This window comes from Anastrepha obliqua, chromosome 2, assembly GCF_027943255.1.
Source record: "Anastrepha obliqua isolate idAnaObli1 chromosome 2, idAnaObli1_1.0, whole genome shotgun sequence".
NCBI lineage: Eukaryota > Metazoa > Arthropoda > Insecta > Diptera > Tephritidae > Anastrepha > Anastrepha obliqua.
In genome coordinates, this window is record NC_072893.1 from 53480361 (window position 1) to 53503752 (window position 23392).

The following is a 23392-nucleotide window of genomic DNA, read 5'->3' on the forward strand; positions in this document are numbered from 1 at the left end:
GGAGCGCAGCACAAGACTCAATAAATCAATATTTAACTAATTATTCGTTATTTATGATGGTTTCCCTAATAGTTAGTTGAATATCCACATATTTTTTTATTACTGCTGCGCATCTGCGTGGCATAGAGTCGATGAGATCAAAACACCGTTTCAGTGAGATTTTCTTCCATGCCTCCTATACTGCGTTCCACAGATCTGTTTGATGATCTACGATCTCCTCTTTTATTCCGTTCATAGATTTTCTATTGGGTTGAGGTCAGGCGATTGAGCAGGCCACGACATGACTTCAACTTCTTTGACCCGAAACCACTCCTTGACAAATTTACTTGTGGGGCAAATCTTGCTAGAACCATCACTTCAGTGGCATACTCCGTTCAGCGTATGTCAACATTACATTCCCACTTACACCTGCTGATCCATTGATTCTTTCCTCAAGTAAATTGGTCCAACGCGACTATGAGAAAAACTTCCCCATACCATCTCAATCGCACCGCCATATTTGACTGTATTGACCGTAAGGTAGGGTGCTAGTTTACAGGTCGCGAATAACTCGAGTCATTTCGGTAACGTAGAACCGGCTGCCATGGGAATGTCCAAAACCGCAACAAGGTCCTCAAATGGCTAGCCGACAGTAGTTGGGGCATCGACAAAGTATTGTTAAAGCAATCTTCCAGTCGGTTCTGAACTACGCTGCGCCCGTCTAGTTGCCTGGTACAAGTGATTCCCGGCGGACAAAGCTTCAGTCCTGTCAGAATATGGCCATCATAACAGCCACGTGATCCCTCTTGATGTCTACTCGACCACCTCTCCCCAACGGGGCTTCCACGCTCTCGGTTAAGGCGCACAGCAAGATTCTTAACAAGCAATTCCTACTGGGCTGCTACCGCAGATATCATCTCTGGAGGCACTTACTAGAGGCTGCGCTACCTCCCAACCTCGTTCACCCACCTCATCTTTTCGACTAGAATAAAGAGATCCACTATTAAACACAACAAAAGTTTACAAACAGACTTTACGGGAGTCTCTTACCACCCTTCCAACCATCACCCATCGCAGGCGAAATGCTTCAGCTGCCTCGCGAGACCTGCATAACTTTGGTTCAATTACGTTCAGGATATTGTAACAGGTTAAACTCCTACCTACCCAGAATGGATCCCGACTAACTCAATACATGTCCGGTATGTGAACTTGTCCCGCACGATATTAGCCGTCTATTCACATGGCCTTTTAAACCTTTCACCTAACACTCCTCTCGCTCTGGATCCAAGCTGTCGGAGCAGCATGTATCCTGGGACTACCATTAGATGTGATAAACGATGACGATCGTTGACCACCAGTTGGCAGTGGTTGATGAACTGCTAGAATAATAACAGAAGCAAACTCAAGTCACTGGGAGTAGCTTTCGATAGTTTGCTTTCCCTCTCAGCGCATACAACCGCTATTGCAAGTAAAGTACAGAATCGCAACAAGGTCATCAAGTCGCTTGCCGGCAGGACTTCGGGCAAAGACAAGGAAATGTTGGTGTGAAGAAGCATAACAAACTGCTCAGCAAGCAGTTTCTGCTAGGGCGTTGCCGCATACCTCACCATGCAGACACCTGCTTGAGCCTGAGCCACCTCCGAAACACGTCAGGAGGCATATCCTCAACTACGCGGACGAGATCCCAGACAAAACAGACAGACAGCTATTGGATCGAACAGTGCACAGACAGGCCATAAACGGCTTTCATCGGGAGAGACTTACCACCTTCTTAAGCTCCTGACCCCCGAATGCCGTTATCGGAATCCAACCACCACCAATCGCAAACGAAGAGCTCCAACTTTCCGAGAGTCCCGCGTAATCTAGGCACAATTACGTTCTGGATACTGTAGCAGGTTAAACTCCTACTTATCCAGAATCGACCCCGACATACTAAACATATGTCCAGCATGTTAAGACACCCCGCACGACACTAACCACCTTTTCACATGCCCCATCAAACCCACTCATGTAACACACCTCTCCCTCTGGACCCAACCTGTCGAAACAACTAGTTTCCTGGGCCCACCGTTAGATGAGCTAGACGAAAATGACCGGAGATTACACTATACTGACAGGGAAAAAGTTACTGCTACTACAACAACAACAACAACAAGTAAGTAAACAATTTCCATAGAGGAACAGCGCTTGAGACGAAGGATTCTGTTCGTTCCCATGACAGTTGGTTCTACTTAACCGGAACGACCCGGACTTATATCCGTCCAAGGACTGTCACTCCAGCAGCATTTCCCGTGCATGTATGGGGGATGTTTATGCTGCTACAACAACAACAACAACAAATGATTCTGTTCTACTTATCTGTTCTACGGGGATCTTACAAACCCAAGACTCAAAATACGCCATCAAGTACTACGATCCTCAAATTTTTGTAGCTGCATACGAGTATATTTGTGTATGCACATCTACTTACAAGTATACCAGTGTTTATTTGTATGCGTGTTTGTATGTATATGTGTATTATTTATAGCAGCGTTTAGTTAAATAGTTTTACTTTGTATTGTCTTTCCAATTTTCAGTATTTTACCAAATTTAACAACCATTTTCACCGCATCTCCCTTTAAACATTTCCTTTCCATCAACCGCTTCTCTGACCGGCTGTTGCTTGGCCACCAAAGGAAGAAAAAAAAACGCGAAAGCAAAAAAAGAGCGCCGCCAAATGTGCCGAAAGTGATTTATATAGCCACGATAATCGCTACTATTTGGCCATTGTATTTTCGAACACTTATTGTTGTTGCTGTTGGCTGCTAGCTGCTAGCTATTGTTGCTACTTTTGTTGGGCGATTGCTGGTGTTTGCTTCTTCGACTATTTCCTGTAGTTGCAGCAACAGGCGCACCACTGATGGACCAACTCGGTTGATATAGCTTGCATATACACATGTGAGTGTGTGTGTGTATGCATGTATGTGAATCCTTCGTGGGCGCAACGCCACTCCACGCATTTCGTTATTGTTAATTGGCCCTTTTCGGTTTTGAGTTGTTCAGCTGCGAAGGTGTTATTGTTGAATATAGCCGACGCTATTCCTGCCGCTTATAACTGTATGAATGCATGCATGTATGTGTGTGTGTGTGTACGTGCATAGTTGCTCCTGTTGTTATGGGTGTTGCTGTTGTTGCAGTTTTACTTTGGCTGGCAAAGAATTATTACAGCTTGTCACCTTATTTCGGGCGATTTACGGTAAAATTTATCGTTGACGATCAACAATAAAAAATGTGTCGCTGGCAGCACGATATCGTCGAGGCAGCGCTTGGTAGGCGGAGCGCGCAAGCAGCGCTTCATTGCAGATGGATAATTGCACTCATAGGTGTCAAATTAAGTCCAATGCGGCACAGGCAACAGGATTTTCATTTTGATTTATAGTCTGTGTTGCATATTAAAATACTTAAACAAGAAAAAAAAAATTTATATTTTTGAGCAAATATGGGCATAGAAAGGGGTTGATTTGAATAAAGTACATAAAATATAGAAAGAAATAAAAAAAATGGAATAAAAGTAAAAGAATTAAGGCGGGAAAAATAATTGTGTTTTGTTCTGCTTTAAAGGCAGAAATCCATTACCACTCAGTGTTAAAAAATAATACACATAAATTTTAATAGTCGGCTTGTGGCATTGAAAAAGTTTTTTTTTACTATCACTCGTTTGGTTTGAACAATTATTGACAACGTTTTTTTCATTTTCTAATAAAGATTGATCCTCGAAAGGTCATGACGGAACTCAGAGTGCGTTTCTATCAAACTAAATTTCCCCATAAAACCTCTCAGCCTCAGGCTAACCATAAAATCTCAGGCCAACCACCAGACAAATGCCACAAATTGGAGGTGGAGCTCACCCAAATAACTAGCAAAGGATGTGTCACACCAATCAACATCAATTTGTTGGTGTGACGGTCCGGGTTGAGCCTTGGCCTCCCTCAATAGCTTCGACCAAGAATCTCGATCCGTTGCAGAACCCTCGCGACGCTAAGGACCTTTTCACATGCACCATCAAACCCACTCATCTAACACCTCTCTCCCTCTTGACCCAACCTGTCAAAAAAGGAAGTTTCCCGGGCCTACCGTGAGATGAGCTAGACGAAGACGACCGGTGATTTACATTACACTGATAGGGTTTAGTATTGCTCCTACAACAATAACAACAACATCCTTCGCCGACATCCTCCAGTTTTTCAATCCAGAGATTTTGGTGTTGTCATTAAGCCAGATTTTCCTCGGGCGACCCTTTTTATAAGGCACACGTAGCTTTCTACTTTAGATCTTTTTTTTGCGATTTCGTTTGAGTCCATCCTCAGAATATGTGTAGCCCACGTAAGACACCAAGCTCAGCTAGGCATTCATCAATGTAACGTAGGCGATAGTTGACGCACCGGTCCAAGAATGCGGCGTAGAATTTTTCGCTCAAATATGTTAAGCTTTTTTTTATCTGCCTTAAGTATCCCCCAGGTTTCAGAGGCATAAATAACGCAAGGCCTAATTATTTTTTTATAGAGTTTCAGCTTCGTTCACTTAGAAAAAAAAAACGAAGAACCTATAGCTTTGTATAGTGACCACGTTTACCGCCTGGAGCCTCGCACTCGCGACCGCAGAGATAATAGATCCAAGACATTTTAACAATGCCACCCACTCAAAAGTGCAACCGACAATCAATTGGAGATTTACATTTATTTGGAACTTTTCCAGTGCACAATTTTTTTTTTAATTCGTTTAAACACGAATGTTTGCATGTTAAGGCCAATGGCTTTAGAAGATTTCATATGGTTGATGGCCCCCTAAACTTCATCGCTGGAGAAAGCAAGTGACGCGCTGTTGCTCATCAGTCAGTGGCACTACGCTTGGATCTTTCGGCAGGAGGATGCAGTATGAATTGCCGGCTAAAATAGCTCGCGCATGTCTTCGGATCGGACGAATTAAAACCGCTGAAGGTGATATCCACCTTGCCGTTGTGTTTCGTCGGATTCGACAGCGACCTTAAGGTGGACGAAAGCTTACTCTCACCAGAGGTGAAGTTACTGGACTTCAGGTGCTCTTCCTATTTAGTCCGCTTGTGTTGAGTTACCAGTTGCCGGATCTCCAAATTAAGATCCTTTATGCGAGGATCCCCGGGAACGGCCTGGCGTAGGCGATCACGCTCGTTTGCCAGAGCAGCTGCTTCAGCTGGAAAATTGAGACATATGCGGAATGCGCGTTTGGGGATGGGAAGAGCGGGTAAGGTGTCCTCAGTAAATTCCGCGAATCTGGTCCAATTAGCTTTATTAAAGTTAATGTATGACCGGTGATCCGCGAAAACAACGTCGGCAGGTCTCTCGATCGAGATGATAATAGGAAAGTGGTCTGATGCAAGCGATAGCATAGGTCGCCAGGTTATGCTATTTATCAGACCGGCGCTAGCAATTGTGATGTCAGGCGAGCTGCTGCAATTGCCCACTACCGTCGTTTACTGTGCTGAATGTCGAGTCGTCTATCTGTTCTGCCAATTGATGTTCCCTACGATCATTTGGTAGGCTTGAATGCCAAAGGTCGGGATGCGCATTGAAGTTACCTACTACCAATTGGTTTTAACCCCTGAGCACCTATATCAGGGTGATGCCGGGCAGCAGGTGACAGGGGGTATATATATATTAAAAAGTTCGAGCTTGGCATAGCCTGACCGGAGAGCTACACCTTGACACCTGTCCCTGCGGTCGATGTCTTCATCGATAAGACGATATTGCACTGTATGGTGAACTTTAAACGAGGGCCTCCACTATTGTCTCACTCGTGATCCTTTCTGCACACGTTGAAGCCATCTCTGGTGATCAGGGAGGAGCTAGAGTGCAGTTTTGTCTCTTGGACCGCAGCTATCTTAATTCCATGACGGCTCATGAAGTCCAATATCTCGTCTATCTTACTCATGAGTATGTTGCAGTTCAGTTGGAGGAGCTTGAAACTCCTCGAAAGTATAGTTGTAACACGGGGTGTGAGGAACGCGGGAAGTTGTCTGCGTTGCTCCTGCTGTGCGTTCCGCAGTAGTGGTTGCGGCCTGATGTTGACGTTCGGCCGCGCCAAGGGAGCGGTTACGGGTGCAGAGCTCTGTAGCAAGGAGCAACGTAGTCGCGTGCCCACTCACGGGTGGTGCGCGGGTCAGAGCGCCTCCGAAAGTGGCACCAGCCATTGAAAGAATTGCACTTGCCTGTTGTCAGGTTCCAAGGAACTCTGGTCTGACACACGGAACGGAGTGAGCGGGGGACCAGCAGCTGCTGGGTTTTCCCCGCATTTGGATTGGAGCAGGAGGGTTGTGGGTCAGAGAGGGAGTTGTGTTGCACCTGTAGGCTCCTAACCGTTGAGGTTTGATTAGTGGCGGCAGTTTGACGTGCCGGCACATTCAACGATGAAGCCGTTGAGGAAGGGGCCGCCTGGTGGTGGGAACAACACGTGACCACATACCGTGTGGACCACTCCCCGTGTGTCTTAAGGCCTGAACAGGTCTTAAGATGGCACCCCCAGTTGCACTTATTGCACCTAATCGAGGTGGAGTTCGGGTGGAGCCGTTTGTGGCATATGCAGCAATAGAATACTTCTCGATACCAGCCCTGAAGAGAAGTATTTGAAGCAAACATGCTGCATAGGATTGCTTCTGTGGCGATAGATTGGGAGTAGGGCACGGTACGCTAGACAGGACTAGTTTACTGGTGTGGCAGCCCTTGGTCGGGAAGAACCCGAGTCATTTCGGTAAGGTAGAACCGGCTACCATGGTAATGTTCTTTTTGCCGTCGATTGGTCCTGCTTTCTGGACCATTCCCGTCGCGTGCAAACGTTTGCCGACGGTTGATCTGCCAACATCCAACTCTTTAGACATATCTTCAAGGGTTCGACATGCATATTCATCCAATAATTGTTTTAGTTGAGAATCTTCAAATTTTTTCGGTGCCCTTTCGCTCGTTCGATCCTTATCACTCACGTTGAAAATGCCACTTTGAACGCGTCGCAAGTACTCTTTACAAGCTGTAGCTGTGATGGAGCGTGATTCCCGTAAATATTGACCAATATCCGACTCGTTTCAGCTGCACTTTTCTTTGAAAGTTATTCATGAAGCATGACTTTCCGCAAACGGACGAACGCAGACATTTTTGACGTCAGATAAGAAAGGACCTTAACGCTTCAAAGGAATGTCAACTACTGCAATCGAGGCCTCACATATATCCCTTCAAATCACCAGTGTATTATCAGAGCGGACACAAATGTAGTATCAGCATCGACACCTCTTTTACGAGGGCGGAAACTTATTCCCCTACCCAATATTTGGCTGTTAAATGAATAAATCAAAGAAAGTTCGCTCTAGTCAGATCTGAGGACAAACTATCGATCGCTGAAGGAGCACAGCAGTGCTTTAGGTCTTATTTGTTGATGAAGAAAAACAAAGTGTTACTTGGGAGTATGCACCAAGCAACTACTAAATGTGTGCGTGTGTGTGTGAAAAAGATTTTAAGCACGCTTGGAAGCACCGAACATCATTGCAAGCAATAATTCGCAAGCAACAAGCAGCCGACATCCAGCAGCCACTAAATAGTTTATCTACTGACGAGTGTGTGTGTGTGTTTGTATGTAGTTGTAAGCAGCTACACGGTTTAAACAAATCTCATGTCAAACTTGCATGCTGAAGCTATAATGCAATTGTTGTTGCTGCTGTTGTTACTGATTTGTAGTAAATTTCATTGTCGTCTTTTCTCTTTCTCTCTTTTGCTGGCTGCCAAACTCGATTTAGGCCTACACTAAGCCGTCAAGCGATGGGTGTCGATATGCATGTCCATAGATGCCAACCTCTTCCCATCAAAGAGGCCTTGCTCACATAAAAATTCCGCATATTTTACCAATGCACTGTGGGCCAGAACAGCAGGTGTTGCGGCCTAAACTCTAAAAACAAAGTTAGATCGCTGCAAATGTGTTCTCAAATTGTGAATATATTTATTTTTTTGTAGTTGCATTAGTTGCATGAGAACTATCGATAACTATGGTTTGATACCTGAGAACGCCAAACTGTGTTGACATTTCTACTCAGTAAGGTTTGGCAAGGCATCCAGAATTAATTGTGGAAATTTTCTTTGAAAAAAAAAGATAATAAATTTGTTCGCGAAGTTCATAGTGCGAAGTGTTGAAGAAGACGCCGAAATGCCTTTATCTTTCGACTACGTGGACAATTTTGCGTAGGGATCTTGTCTTACGTGCCTATAAAATACAGCTCGAGTATGAATTGAAGCCAAATGTTGATTTAGATGTATTATTCAGATTTATTTAAAAAATTTAACTGATCGATCCGGACTTAAGCCGGATATATAAGTAATATAAAAAAAATGCCATAAAATTATATAAAAGAATTAACAATATTTCTGGTTTGTATCATTATTTTAAGCTCTCAAACTCTTAAAGAAACACCCGATATAATCTATAGTCTTTCATATTTCCGGTAATACTAAAGGGTTTTCCAATAACAGGTGTAACTTGTGAATGGATTGCGCTATCGAAAGATACTTAACAATTTTTTATGGCCGGAATCGGATGATATTGATTTGGACAACGTTTATTTTTAACAAGACGGCGCTACGTGCCACAGAAGCAACGAGACCATTGATCTTTTGCTGGAAAAGTTTCCGGACCGTGTTATTTCTCGCAGAGGTGATCACAATTGGACACCGAGAACTTGTGATTTAACACCTTGTTCCTTTTTTCTTTGGGGATAAGTGAAAGAGAAGGTCTACGCTGACAGCCCGGCGTCGCTTCAAGACCTCAAAGATGAAATTCGTAAGGCTATCGAGGACATAGGGCAGCCACTTAGGAATTCGGTTATGGAAAATTTCATGAAAAAAATATTGTCCTGTAAGCGTGGTGGTGGTGATTATTTGCCTGATGTTATTTTCCACTATTAACGGCATACCTTCCTTTTATAATGAAATAAACATTCGATCATTTATAAAGGGTGGTTAAATTTCAAGGGCCGATGTTGAATGTGAACCACACCTGAACGTCAAGTTTTTTCTGTATTTCATTTGACATTTTTTAATTTCAGACTAACTCAATTTGAACCATGGAAAGATACACAATCGAGCAACGGGTTAAAGTTATTCAGGCGTTCAAATCAAAATGCCTATCGCGCACTTCGTGATTTTTTCGGTCAATTTAATCGTTCAAATGTGCGTACAATCGGAAAAATTTCGCAAAAGTTTGAGCAAACCGGGTCTGTAGGAGATGTGGAAACACCAGTGCATGCTCGTACAGCTCGTACTGCAGAAAATATTGCTGCTGTTCGCGATAGTGTGGTTGAAGAGCCATCCACCTCAATTCGTCGTCGTGCCCAACAATTGCACCTCTGACGCTTGTCGTTGATAAACAGTGAATGACCAATTTTCGAAGAAAATCATCTTCAGTGATGAGGCACATTTTCACCTCAGTGGATTCGGCAATTCGCCGTATTTGGGCGAATGATAATCCAAGAGTGATTGCCGAAAAACCAAAAATGACTGTTTGGTGCGGTTTATGGGCCGGCGGCATCATTGGGCCGTATTTTTTCCAAAATGACTCCGGTCAGGCAGTTACTGTGAATAGTGTTCGCTATCGTGAGATGATAACGAACTTTTTATGGCCCGAATTGGGAGATATGGATGTGGACGATATGTGGTTTCAACAGGACGGTGCCACTTGTCACACAGCTAACGACACAATGGCTCTTTTGCGCGAAAAATTTGATGGCCAAATAATCTCACGTCGCGGCTATGTCAATTGGCCGCCAAGATCATGTGATTTGACACCGTTGGACTTCTTTCTTTGGGGTTATTTTAAAGAAAAGATGTACGTCGATAAGCCAGCAATAATTCAAGAGCTAAAGGATGAGATAATTCGGCAAATTAACGACATAGATCCTCAATTATGCCTCAGCGTCATCGAAAATTTGGACCTTCGGATTGAGATGTACCGTCGAAGCCGCGGCCGCCATTTGGCCGATATTTTGTTCCATACGTAATTGAGCTATACCAGTGTTATCATAATAAAGAGAAATGATAAAAATTTTCTAAAAAAATTGTATTTTATTTAAAATCAATACCGGCCCTTAAAACTTAACCACCCTTTAGAAGAGCCCAAATGGACAAACCCGTCCAGGTCCAATTTTTCGGGAGGGTCTATGTCAGCGCAATTTTTAAAATTATTAAAATTAGAAAAAAAAATGTTTTCATTTTGGTATGTAACAGAAGTGAAATAAAAAGCCAAAAAAATTAAATATATATAGTTTTTCATTTTTTGTATTAAAAAAAAAAAATCCTGAAAATACCCTAAATTTTCTTCTTCCTTTAGTTGTATGATTTAGCAGGCATTGCAAAGGCACTGCTGCTTTAGTCTTAAGTCTAAGCACATCAGATTTTTTCTGGCAATAAAAATTTTCGAAATTTAACTTCTTTAGTAAGATTTTTTTTTATTGTGGTTGGTCGAGTCGGTGATGCAGCTACCTCTTTTAGCACTCATCATACACTGCGTGAGAAAAACTGTAGCACAGGGACTTATTGACAAATTTGGCAATTTATTTATTTCTCATTTAATTTTAATAGTATAGTTGTTTATGAAAATATCGCTTATTCTCCTACAAAAGTCATATAAATCCAAGTTTCAGACTGCAATTAAAAAAAAAAAAAAAAAAAAAAAAAAAATTCATCAAAATTTCACATTTTTTAATCAACATGTTTTTGAAGAATATGGAATTTTGGTGGAAAAACGTGCAAGATTAAAATGGCTTCAAAAAACGCGTTAATTTCTAATTTTTCGTCTCTGGGGTTTTTTTTTCTGACGGTGTTTTCTTCCATATATGCCAAATGTCGAGCGTTCGTTATATGGGGAAAATAAATCCACATGACGATGTGAAGAAAAATATATTTTTGACAAACTGAAAATGTTGTTGCCAGTTAACTAAATTTTTTCAAAATTGATTTATGCCGCTTTATTTGCTCTTCTGGCCCATAGTACGATGTATGGAATTCGCATTAGTGGTAAATCGCGTGAGAGCCAACGAGCGATAGAAAGAGAGCTGAGGTGAGAGGTGTTGGCGGCGCTGGGCATGAGAGGAGGAGGCGCACTTACATATATATGAAATTTAAAATAAATAGTAAATTCAATTAACGCAAATTCCGTGTACTACAAGCAAACTTATTTACATATAATAAATATGTGGGCAGGTACAGAAACACGTAATGAAGGGCTTAGTTTTTCTATATTTATCCACATAGCGGTTGTGTGTAAGAGCATAACGGAATCGAAATAGATAAATGTAACAGAAAATTCAGAATGAAGAGAGGAATCGATTGCCAGAGCTGTATGTCCGTCCGCATACACTATAATTCAATTAATAAAAGATATATGAACGCATCCCCTTACACATGTTACCCCTGACCTAGGCTAGATTGATATTGTAATTAACCACGCCTTTCGCTCAGTATTATTTTTTTGAAAATGCCAATAACTCTCATATTTCAGTAACTAATGAAGAAATTAATTCAATTTTAGTTGAGTGGATAAGTTCCGAAAGACCAAACAAAAAAAGGGGATTAGGAAAAATTTTTAAATGCCCACTCTCACTCTTAAACAAATACATATGCAAACTCCATTCTAGACCCGTAATGGAAAGAATAATGAGATGACGTCTATCGTGGCACCGTTACTTTGCTCTCAGCGAATTTGACAATGAGTTACGTGGTTTTAGCACCTGTATGGCCAGATTACCATTTTCGTAACTTCATTTAGCATTTTTTTTTTGTTATTTAGTCTCGGAGTTTTAGTTCTTTCGTCATAACATTATTCTAGCTTCTTCTAATTAAAAGTAATGTTTATAATTTTGTAAAAAATACATTTTTTTAAAATTAGTTCAACAATTCATTCAGTTTTATTTAGCTTTATTTTTTTTAACATCTGGTCGCATTGCCCGCGATTGCAGTTGTTGTTGGTGAAAGCAGACAGCAGTCACATTTCTCTCACGCTACTGCAGTGTTGCCTAGCTTTGGATATAAAAACGCACTAAAATACCCATTTAAAGTCAATAAAATACCAAAATTTTATGGAATTACTTTAAGAATTTTTTATGCCTGACAAATTGTCTTTAAAATGTGCGGTTTTTTTTAAAGAAATGTGTTATGGTTATGTACAATTTAATTTATAAATTTTTTGTTAAAAGAAACTCTTTTGTTAAGGGAACGACCTATTTGCTATATTTCAGGTTATGTAACAAGATAAGGTACTCTTTTCGTAAAAATGTTGTTCTGGTTTTTTCAGTATTTTCTGGTATTTTTTTGCTTATTCTTAATATGAATACACCTCTTGATGCCCTATGTCCCACTAAGGATTGATGGCCGGAAGAAACGTCTATGGTTTTAATCCGCAATCAGTAAGTTTAAACGCTGTTTTAAAATGTGTAAAAAGGTTTTAAATGTTAAAAAGAGTTGAGAGAAGAAAATTTAATATTCTTGCATTAACTTAAAAGGAGCAAAAAATTAAATTTTCACTTTCAAAATATCAAACTTTATAAGAATCAACAAATTTGCATTAGCACTAAAATCTGCTCTGCTTTTTTAACATTATTTTAGTTAATAATACAGTTTTTTTAACTTTACATTAAAACAAAAAGAAACAAACATGACACTTAAAAATTTTCGCATTTTGGGTATAAAAAAGCACTAAATTTATTGTGCAGAGCAAATGGTTGGCAACACTGCACAACTCAGTTAATATGGCGGCACGCACTCTCTGATGGGCGCAATCTTGTTTCTACCATTCTTGCTCTAGACCTATTCTTTCTGCTATGTTTGCCAAATACGGCCCCACCCAAACTCCACTTCGGTTGGATGTAATCCATGCAGACCTTAAAACATACAAATAGAGAGTGGTCCATAAGGTTTGTGGCCACATCTTGTTCCCGGCAACCGATGATCTTAAAACTATCGGCCTCTCCTTCGCGTAATGCATTGGTGCAACCACCTAGTACCACAAATGGAGCCCCTACGGCTCTTCGTAGCTCACCTGAGCAACATTACTTCCTTGGCACTAGTGACTCACAATAGTGTTTGGGGGATATTAAAGCAGGAATCACATTTGCTAAAGCCAAGGTGAGTCAGGAGACATCTCTTCGACTATATTGACGAGATCCACATCCAAACACGACTACAACTACTGGACCGGAAAGTGTACAGGCAGATATTAAACGACATTCATCGGGAGTCTTCAGCTGCTTTGTGAGACCAGCGTCATTTTGACTCAATTACGTTCTGAATATTGTAGCAGGTTAAACTCCTACTTATGCAGAATCAACCCCGAAATATTCAATAAATATCCGTGAAGGTACCCCGCATTATATATTACTAATCACCTTTTACCATGCCCTCTTAAACCTACTCACTTCACACCCCTCTCTCTCTGGACCCAACCCTCGAAACCTACCATTAGCTGAACTAGACGATGTCGATCGGTGACTACATCACACTGGCACAGCTTAGTGAACTGCTAAAACAACAATTTCTTTCTTTCAATTTCTTTTCTTTTCCATGCCTTGCTGTAACGACATGCATGAGGCTGGGAAATAAGTTGGTAGGTTCATTTTTACTGAAGATAATAATTATATAAATAAATTAATCAATTACACATTCAACGTTGCTGTTTACAACCTTTTTCCACCTCTCGAGCAATTTGCTGATGCCGTTCCGCCAAAAATCACCTGGTCTGGTATCAAATAAGTGGTTGATCCACTTTTTAAGGACCTCTTTGTTATCGAAGGTAACGCATTCGGAGGGAGCGGAAAAGATGGTAGTTGGTAATGGGCTGGTGCACGGTCCAGAGAATACGGCGGATGGTGAAGAACCTCCCATTCGAGCTCTTGGCGACTTGTGCAACATGGGGCTTGGCGTTGTCGAGAAGGAGTATGGTTTGACCATGTCGATGAGGTCTTTTCAGTCGAATAGCCTCGTTCACGGTGTGTGGCTGGGCAATGTGGAGCTCCTTGCTGACCGTGGCATTCTTTTCGAGCATTTCCCAGTGCAACATGCCCTCCCAGTCCCATCAAACACATATCATGGGACTTGGATGAAGATCCAGCTTGACTCTCGACTTTGGTGTATCTCCTGGAACCACCCACTCCTTTCTTTGCTTCATATTGATGTATAGGCACCGTTTCTCATCTCTCCTGATGGTTCCGTACAAAAATCGCTGTTTCTGAACGCGCGTTGCTCGATGGTGTGTGAGATGCTGAGAAGTAATTTAAAGTCGACTTTCTTTGTTTTTTTCGTTGAGCTCGTGAGGCACCCAGGTTCTCAGGCTCCCAATTTTTCGTTAAATTCCATTGAAAGAAGGTGATTAAGAGTCGTTTTATGATCGTAGCTCATTATTTCTGCCAATTCATGACTGGTTTCGGTCTGGCGACCGTTTTCTTTCAAAAGTATTTGTGACGTTCTTCATCGAATGCAGAAGGCTTTCCGCTGTGGGACGTGCCATCGACGTCAAAGTCGCCATTTTTGAACTCTGCAAACCATTTCCGTGCTGTAGACTCACCTATGACACCTTCTCCATACGCGTCGCAAATGTTCCGGGCTACTTCGGCAGCGTTTTGACCTCGATGAAAAAAAAGCGCAGGTGTTAAAATGTTGATTTTTGCCTCTGGGTATTCCATTTCCAAGCATGAAAGAGTTCTATCGAGTGAATACTTGCCCTTTGCCAAGCAGCAAACAAATCGTTGTAAAATAATAGAAAATACTAAAACGCTATGAACTTCTTCCCCTTCTACGGTATGAAGACTTGTTTAGGCCGTGTAAATTTTTCAAAGTGGTGCTCCCTCCAGATACGCCCTCGTATGCATTCATTAATTGATACGAAACAACGCATTGAAAAACGCTTCAATCGACAGGGAATGGTTTCATAATCACAGCTTTGGTGGAAAGTAATATTTACGTACGTATGGATGTGTGTAATGCAGGTGTAAGTGCAGCGCGCTTGCCTGCCTACAACGGCTAATTAGCATATTAAGCCGTAATTAGTTGTATGCAATTAATTTGGTGTTGTTGCTGGCGGTATTGATGGCTGTGGCGGCCATGACAGTGGCAGTGGCAATTAAGCTGGTGCTTGGCAATTGTTTATTTACTATTGTTATTGTTGTTGGTTATGCACATTTCAGCATTGGTTTGAAATTAAAATGCACACACACACACTCACATACAATCAGCTAAAGCACACACACACACACACACCAATGCATGTTTCTAGTAGTAAATCTGAGTTCGACAGCTTTCGACAGCAGCAACAAGAACAGGAATAACAAAAATGCAATAGGCAACATGAAAAACAGTTACAGCAAACCACACACATCAAAGCAGTTCAATATTGCCTACTTTGACAGCAGCAGCAGCAGCAACGGTTTTTTGTTATTAATTTCGTTTTATTTGTAGCTGCAGCAGCATTTGATGCAACACGATTGTTGCATGTTGCCAAGCGCTTGCAAATCACACAACAATAGCATAGTTGTATGTGTGAATGCATTTGTATGTATACATGTGTGTGTGTGTTTGTGTTTGTGTGAATTGCCAGGCAGTTACATTTTGTTAATTTGCAATGTTACGGTCCCAGCGCAGCAGGCAGCGGCAGCGGAGGGGCTACCTGTACAACATGCAAAAGCTATGGAAATGTAGCTGAGCTTCAAGTTGTGGCTCCATTAATGCATGCACATAAATGTACGAGTATGCACATCCATATTTAAAATTTATTTGACTTGCAACTTTTGCGCGTTCTTCGTTTGAGTCTTTTATTTCATTTGCTGCATGCTGCTAATTGCTACATACATACATAGGTAAATTCTGCGTCAACAACAACGCGCACTTATGTATGTGCATAGATCCCAGCTGGAAACCGACACCTGTTATTATCGAAGCTGCATGCCGTTGATGTTTCGCTGATTTTTCTAGAAGGAAAAGTATTTTCAAGCAATTGTCTGCTTTATTAGGTTTATTTCTGGATGCATGACGCTCAGCATGACATGTCACCGATCATGTCATGCATAAATTAATTTTCATTTTTTTAAATAAATTGTAACTGTATAGATTCAAAACCGACTAGAAGACATGTGTGACGATTTTATATGACTTTGTTGGATCTCCGGCAATGACAGAGCGGATGGGTGTGCAAGAAAAGGCTCTGAGCTTGACCTTCAGCGAGTAATAGAGGACATACATGAACTGTACACTGCGATTGACTTGAGCGTAATCGCGGAAATCGATAGAAGGTATTCTCTGACTACTCACTGCAGGGTCTCCAAAGAGCTTTGGCCGAAACTGAATCTTAAAAGGACCCAAAGATCAACTGCCAGCGTCTTCAGAAGAAATGGAGTCGGAACAACAACTCTTGCACTTCAAAGAAGCCATGCCAAATATCTTAGCGATTATACCTATCTGTGAAGACCTGGGAAATTTGCGAAATGTCTGATTGGAAGGACTAGTTACCTTCTTAATAAAATCCAAGTGGTTTAAGCAACTCAGTTATGGGGTGGAGGCATCACAATGAGCATTAGCTCCACCGAGTGTCTTGTCTTCGGCAAGCATCTTTTCCCACTTAATCTCACCTACATGACATGTCATCGAGCTCCCAGGTAGGAGAAATGGTTGAAGTGCCGGTCTGGCACTCCTCAAGTAGTACTAAAGCGCCAATTTGATACCATTATGAGACCTCCAACAGGCAGATATCAAATTTAACAGCCAGCCAGAGCTGTTGATGTAATGGAGAAAATTGATGGGATATCGGTTTGGGCACTGCCTCAGGCTGTTGAACAAAGGAGCCCTCAGCGACCTTCATCGTCTAGTTGCTAAACTCGGACATTTACAGAGAAAGTGCTCAGCAGTCTCCTTTTCTGAAAGGTCCTCACAGTCACTGCAATGGGGGTTAAATGATAAACCTAACTTTTCTGCGTGTGTGCCGATCTTCCAATGACCGGTAAACAAAGCTACGAGTTTCGAAATTGAATGGCGAGGAGTCCAAAGGACTTTCTGAGTCCTTCATATACCGTATTGGGACCAAAGGGTTTTCGAAATAGCACATGAAGAAATGGAGCTCCTTTCAGCGCTTTTTCTGAGAACAACTGTCAGGAGGATGCCGAAGACCAGCTAGGAGGTCTCTGAGGCTAATTCAGTCCCCTTCCAAGCAAGCTCATCAGCAATCTCATTTCTCTCTGTGTTCCTATGTTCTGGAACCCAGATCAGAGAAATGTTACCTGCACACCCAAGAGATTTTTGATCACCTCATCGAGTTCTTACTCCTTTTAACTTTTTACCCCACCAGATATTGATGACTTACTAGGCATACTTGCTTGACACACCATCAGAGAAGTCAGTTAAAAAATTGTATAAAGGGCAGAATTGGGGATTACAAACTACAATAAATTAAAAAAGAACTACCAATGACAAAAGTTTATTTCAATAATTATTACAAATATTATATTATTTTATTTTATTTTTTTAATATTTGCCTTAAATTTTGACCGTTACGTGAGATGCACTCTGTACCACTCGCTGGAGAAGTGTTGTCGGGATGCCATTTACTACTACCTTTCGTTAGTGCTGAGATGGTCGGTGGGTTTGTTTCATACACTTTACTTTTGAGGTACTCGCATAGAAAGAGGGCCATAGAAGTAGATTAGGTTAGGTTAAACTGGCTGCCCAAAGCCACGCAGAGACCATTTTGGTTCATTGCGATACCAGATCAGAGTCGGTTTTTTTTGTTTTTTTTTTTATACCAAAAAATATGCATCACTCAAGAAGCGCATACTGTTCGCGAAATTTAGGAGTCGCTGAAGCTTCTAATCAGGGATAGATTCTAGTCTTTCAAAACTGAGAGCACCCAGGTAGCATAGTCTTGTTTTTGTTTTTTGTTTTTTAGGAAGGGGAGGATAAAAATATCAAAATACATTCTATTGATGCCGTCCCGTCAATGACATGTGGGGCATGCTCCCACTAAAACAGACTTTCCCTCTTCGTCTGACTTCCAACCAGGGACCGCATTTGCTCTACATCGAAGATGGAGCCGTAATTGTGGATATCAAACACAAAAGAAACCTGCGTCCAGGCTGATAGTCTCCATTACTTTCGTTATGAAGCAGATGGAACTTTGAAAGTGTGCGGTAATGTCATGCGCATTGCCGTCTTGTCTGCCTGTGATATGATCGCGAGTCGTTAACTCAAGCGTCCGTATTTGTCGTCGGTATGTCTGGTTTGACCTCCTCTGGAACACTGTTTCTTGTTCAATTTAACACTTGTCGAGAAGTTCGGTGTGATCAGACGTAGCCCAGGGCGTTGTTATATTGGTAGTATAGTCTAGTTTTCGAGAGACCCAGCATAGAAGATGCTCCAGGGTTTCTCTTGTACTCGGCTCAATATATTTCCTGCATGAATCGTTAAGAGTTAGGGCCATAGGAGTAAGTTATGTCATCGGAACGGCTTATTAGTTTATTAGAAAAGGAATCACGCAGTCGCACTATGGTCTCTCTGGCCGCGTGAGAAGTGACGCCATCTTGCTGGAACCATGTGTGTGTACTGAAGGAATAATGTTCCCTCATTATTGGCAGAAAATAATTGTTTTACATGCGCCGAAGCCCTCTGTTCCCTCTAGGAAGCTATATATATTTCCGTGGTTCACAGGGGGAACAGTTATATATCCACCGATAAGAGCTGTGCGGCCACAGAAATTGCTTGCCCTCAACGATTTTTACGCATCAAACCGTCACTTTGTGTGGCTATTAATGTTTTAATAGTGAGCTCTGTCCTCTGGTCTCGTCAATCCAAAAAATAGTGTTTAACGTACGAAATCCCTCCATCATTGTCTCGCAGAAACTTTTATACAAATTGTAAACGTGGAGCTTGATTTGAATTTTGAATTTCAATATTTCATACAAAATGGGTTTTGGAAGTCCCAGGGCAGTCGCGGTCTAATGCGGATTATCCCGAAAACTTTATGCGTCCAATATTTTCATCATATCCTCAAGCTATAAAATAGTCACATCAGCAGAAAATGCAGTAATCGAGTAGGTTTTTTGACAAAAAGTGAATGTTAATATGGTTTGGGGAAAAATAAATCCATTATTTTCTTGTTAGATGGCTGTAGTGATCGATATATCGTAAAGTATCGGTCAAATATTGGGCATGGGAATAAGCTTCCGTCCTTTCTTAGCCAAAGTTACGAATTATTTACACAATTTAATAATACATGATAATTTGTGAACTATGTGCCATTGGAAGCTACAACTTTACTACATTTTTCAGGCAGCAGACGGATTCCTCTGACGAAAAATTCGAGCTCTTTTGACGTGATCCATTCATTGAGCCAGTTTGCGATAGTCTCGTAAGAAGTGAACCGCTCTCTAATAAGGGCTGACTGCATTGATCGGAACAGATGGTAACCCGAAGGTGCAATGTCTGGAGAAAACGGCAGTTGGGACAAGATTTCCCAATTCAGTCCCTCTAAATATTTCTGGACCGATATAGCAACATGTGGCCTGGCGTTGTCAGGCAGCAAAATCAGTTTGTCATGTCAACCGTCCCATTCCGACCGCTTTTCTCTGAGAGCTCGATTCACAGCTGCAGTTGGCAACGAGCGCCAGGTATGGTTTCATATCGTTTAAAGAGTTCATAATAGATAACACCCTTCCGGTCCCACCAGATGTACAACATAACCTTTGAAGCATGAATAATTTTTTCGCTGTCGATTGACCTGGTTCACCTGGCAGGCTCCAACTTTTTCGATAGTATAATAGCTTAATTTTCCATCGCCAGTGACGATACGATGCAGATAACTTTTTCTTTTCTGCCGTTCAAGAAGCATCTCACACGTCACCAAACATCTCTCGATATCCCTCTCCTTCAATTCATGTGGCATTCAGTTACCTGCTTTCTGGACCATTCCCATCGCATGCAAACGCTTACCGACGGTTGATCTGTCAACATTCAACTCTTTAGACATATCTGCAAGGGTTCGACCTGCGTCTTCATTCAATAACTGTTCTACAAACTACAATAACTGTTGTAGTTGTGAATCTTCGAATTTTTTTCGGATTTTTTTTTTTTTTGTGATGTCAGATAAAAAAGGATCTTTACGCTTCAAACGAATGCCAACTACTGTGATCGAGACCTAATATACCTATGTATACACCTCCAAATCACCAGTAGATTATCAGAGCGAACACAAAAATAGTATCAGTATCAATTTTACGCAAAAATAATGTAATTCCCCCCCATAAAGTAATATAATTGTAATAAATATAACTTAATAATTGAAAAATTAATTCAAATACTTGCAGGCATAAAATAAAATGTTGATTTAGTTATGATAAAGAAGAAGACATTTGGGACAATCAACTGTCATTGAGACTTGTAAACTTGTGGGCGCGTAAAAATTAGCAAATTTCTCTCTTAGGGATAGAAAAATGCAAAATTCTCAGGAATTTCGTTGCTGTATAATTCTTACTGTAGTTTTACACCAACAAACCTAACATCAGCATCGTTGAACTATTTTCCAACTGGGTTATTTAACATGCTTTGGCATCCATTACGAATTCGCTTGCGCTCGATCATTACATTGTTTTTCTTATAATTTTTTTGTTTTTAACAACTCCAAATGGATATACAACTACCGCTCCTCAACTCCTCAACTTACTCTATTTTGGCATAATGAGCAAAAATTGGCGGTAGGTTTAAGTGAATGCGTCGATGCTTCTTTCTCAGACAACAATAAACGCCATCAAAAAAGTGTTTTTTTTTTATAAAATTTCAGTTTGGTAACCAACCAATTAAACATTTTATTATCTATTTTCTGTTTGATAGAGATGCTCAGGGATTATATTATATAAATTCTGTGTGGTCGTTAAGAGGTAAGAAGCCACAAAAAATTCTGAAACGAAGAGAGTTTTTGTAGACATAACATAGAAGCTACTTTTAGTGTCACCCTCAATGACAAGAGCAACTCAGCTCCTAGCACTGAACGGATGTCACGCTTTTCAACTGGAGTAATCTTGAATTCGAAACTTTTCTAGAAACTGAAGATTGAAGAAAGAAAAGCAGATATTGCTCTGTGTCCCTGCAAACGTATGCTTGGAAGAAGATGGGGTCCTCAACTTAAGCCTAAGCCTAAGGGAACTGATATGACCCCTGTCCAGCATTGGAAAACAGAGAAAGCATGGACTTCTATCCAACACGATTCTCTCCAGGCCCCTTGACTCCATGCCATTAAGAGATACAGTGTGGTGCTGCCAGAGGCTCAGTTGTGGTCAAACTCTGAAAATGAGCCCCGCAAACACTGTTTTCGCATTTTCACGGATAGCTCCAGGACCGAGCATGGCGCCGGCTCTGGGGTCTACGTGGAATCCAGCGGGACAAAACTGCACTTTGGTCTTGGAATGCATGCATTTGTATTTCAAGCAGAGCTGTGTGCAGTTCAAGAAGCGATGAACTTTGTTGTGGAAAACCGATGGAGAGGGAGATGTATATGTGTCTGCAGCGACATAGTCTTAAACAGCCCCCCAACCACATCAGGGGTAGTCGAGTCCTGTAAATCTAGGCTGAACTGATGCTGACATCGGTCCCGGAACACGTGGGTATCGTGGGTAACGATACCTCTGATTCTTTAGTTAAGATGGGATCTGGGCCCAAAGAAGCCCGTTTTGCCACTCCCTTTTGCGGCCATCGAAGCCACAGTTAGCAAATGGGTTACCACAACCCACAAGCGAGCTTGGCAGGCTGAGAGAGGCTGCAGATGGACTAAACTGATGTTACCTGTCATGTCCGATCGACTGTCGCAAGCCCTCCTGTCATTAAGCAGAAGAGAGTGCAGGCAGCTGGTTGGACTGATGACGGGTCACTTTCTGTGGGCGAAGCACATGCAAAGGGTGGGCATCTCAGACAGTGCACTTTGCCCAGCTTGTGAAGAGGACCCCTTCCTGTGCGTCTGCCCCGCCTTCGCTAGAATCAGATTTGAGGTTTTTGGCACTGATGTGTTAAGAAGCGACCGTCTTGGCTTCTTGGCACCACAAGATCTACTCAGATTTCTTGGGAGATCCGGTAGATTTAAAGAAAATTAAAATGGAATCCAAGTGTAGTATCATATAATGGACTTAATTGTGTCTGTCTGAGTACTGCACTTGCTAGTTGTCCCTATAAAAAAAAAATAAAAAAAAAATTTTGTAGAGAAATTTACAGTAGGTCCATTCCTATATTTGCTTCTAACCTAAGCAATTTTCGATGCTAGATTTTGGGATTCAATGCCTTTTATAATTTCAAAATTAATTTTTAAGTTACTTAATTATTGAAAAAAAAAAATAAAATTATTATACCGCAGCCGGTAGGATTCGAACCTACGCTCCCAGAGGGAATCTGATTTCGAGTCAGACGCCTTAACCACTCGGCCACGACTGCCTTCCACCACTTACCGCCACAGTGCAGGGACAATGCCGTGCCATTCATAGGTAGTCAATAAATAATCTTATCTAAAGAATGCAAGAAAAATTGCAAAAATTTAATTTTAAAACTGGCTTCATAATAGATAAAAAGGCACACACACGCACATATATAAACATATACTATAGGGTATATGTGCTGATAATAGATAAGCAAAAGGTTTCATTTGTCAATATCTTTCGCTCACTAGCAAACTTTTGAAGTGAACAGTACATTTCGAGACGCAAAAAAGTTAACCTCGCAATAAAGTAAATTAAACAAGAGTAAAATAAGCGAATTCAGAGTTAACGAGGACTACCATAAGTAAAAGGCAGTGAGTAAAAAAAAAATACAATAATACAATAATAATAAAAAAAAAAAATACCAAATATAATACAACAAAAATAATACGTCGAATAAGACAAGTAAAAGTGATTTTTTGCAGTTTTCGTACAAAAAACAAAAATTATAATAATACGCAAATGAGAATTCGAAATAGTGAACAAATTTGATAAAAGAAATTAAGGCCAATGAGGTGAGGTTCCTATGAGTTAAGACAACAACAACCTACCTCAATTATGTGAATGTACAGCCCGCGAGAAATGATATCACATCAACATTGTCTGGTTTAAACTAAAGGGTGGTTAAGTTTCAAGGGCCGGTGTTGGTTTTGAATAAAATACATTTTTTTTAGGAAATTATTGTTATTTCCCTTTATTGTGATAATATTGGTATGACTCAATTACGTATGGAACAAAATATCGGCCAAATGGCCTCGGCGGCACACTTCCATCCGATGGCCAAAATTTTCGAAGACGCGGAGGCATAATTGAGTTTCTATGCCATTAATGTGCCGAATTATCTCATCCTTTAGCTCTTGAATTGTTGCTGGCTTATCGACG

General features: G+C 41.2%; 1 non-coding gene across 1 annotated transcript; it reads right to left on the minus strand.

The window, feature by feature from the left end:
- Window positions 1–22387: 22387 nt before the first annotated feature.
- Trnas-cga (transfer RNA serine (anticodon CGA)) lies at window positions 22388–22469 on the minus strand. Its single transcript has one exon. It is a non-coding gene; the product is annotated as a tRNA-Ser (tRNA).
- Window positions 22470–23392: the final 923 nt, after the last annotated feature.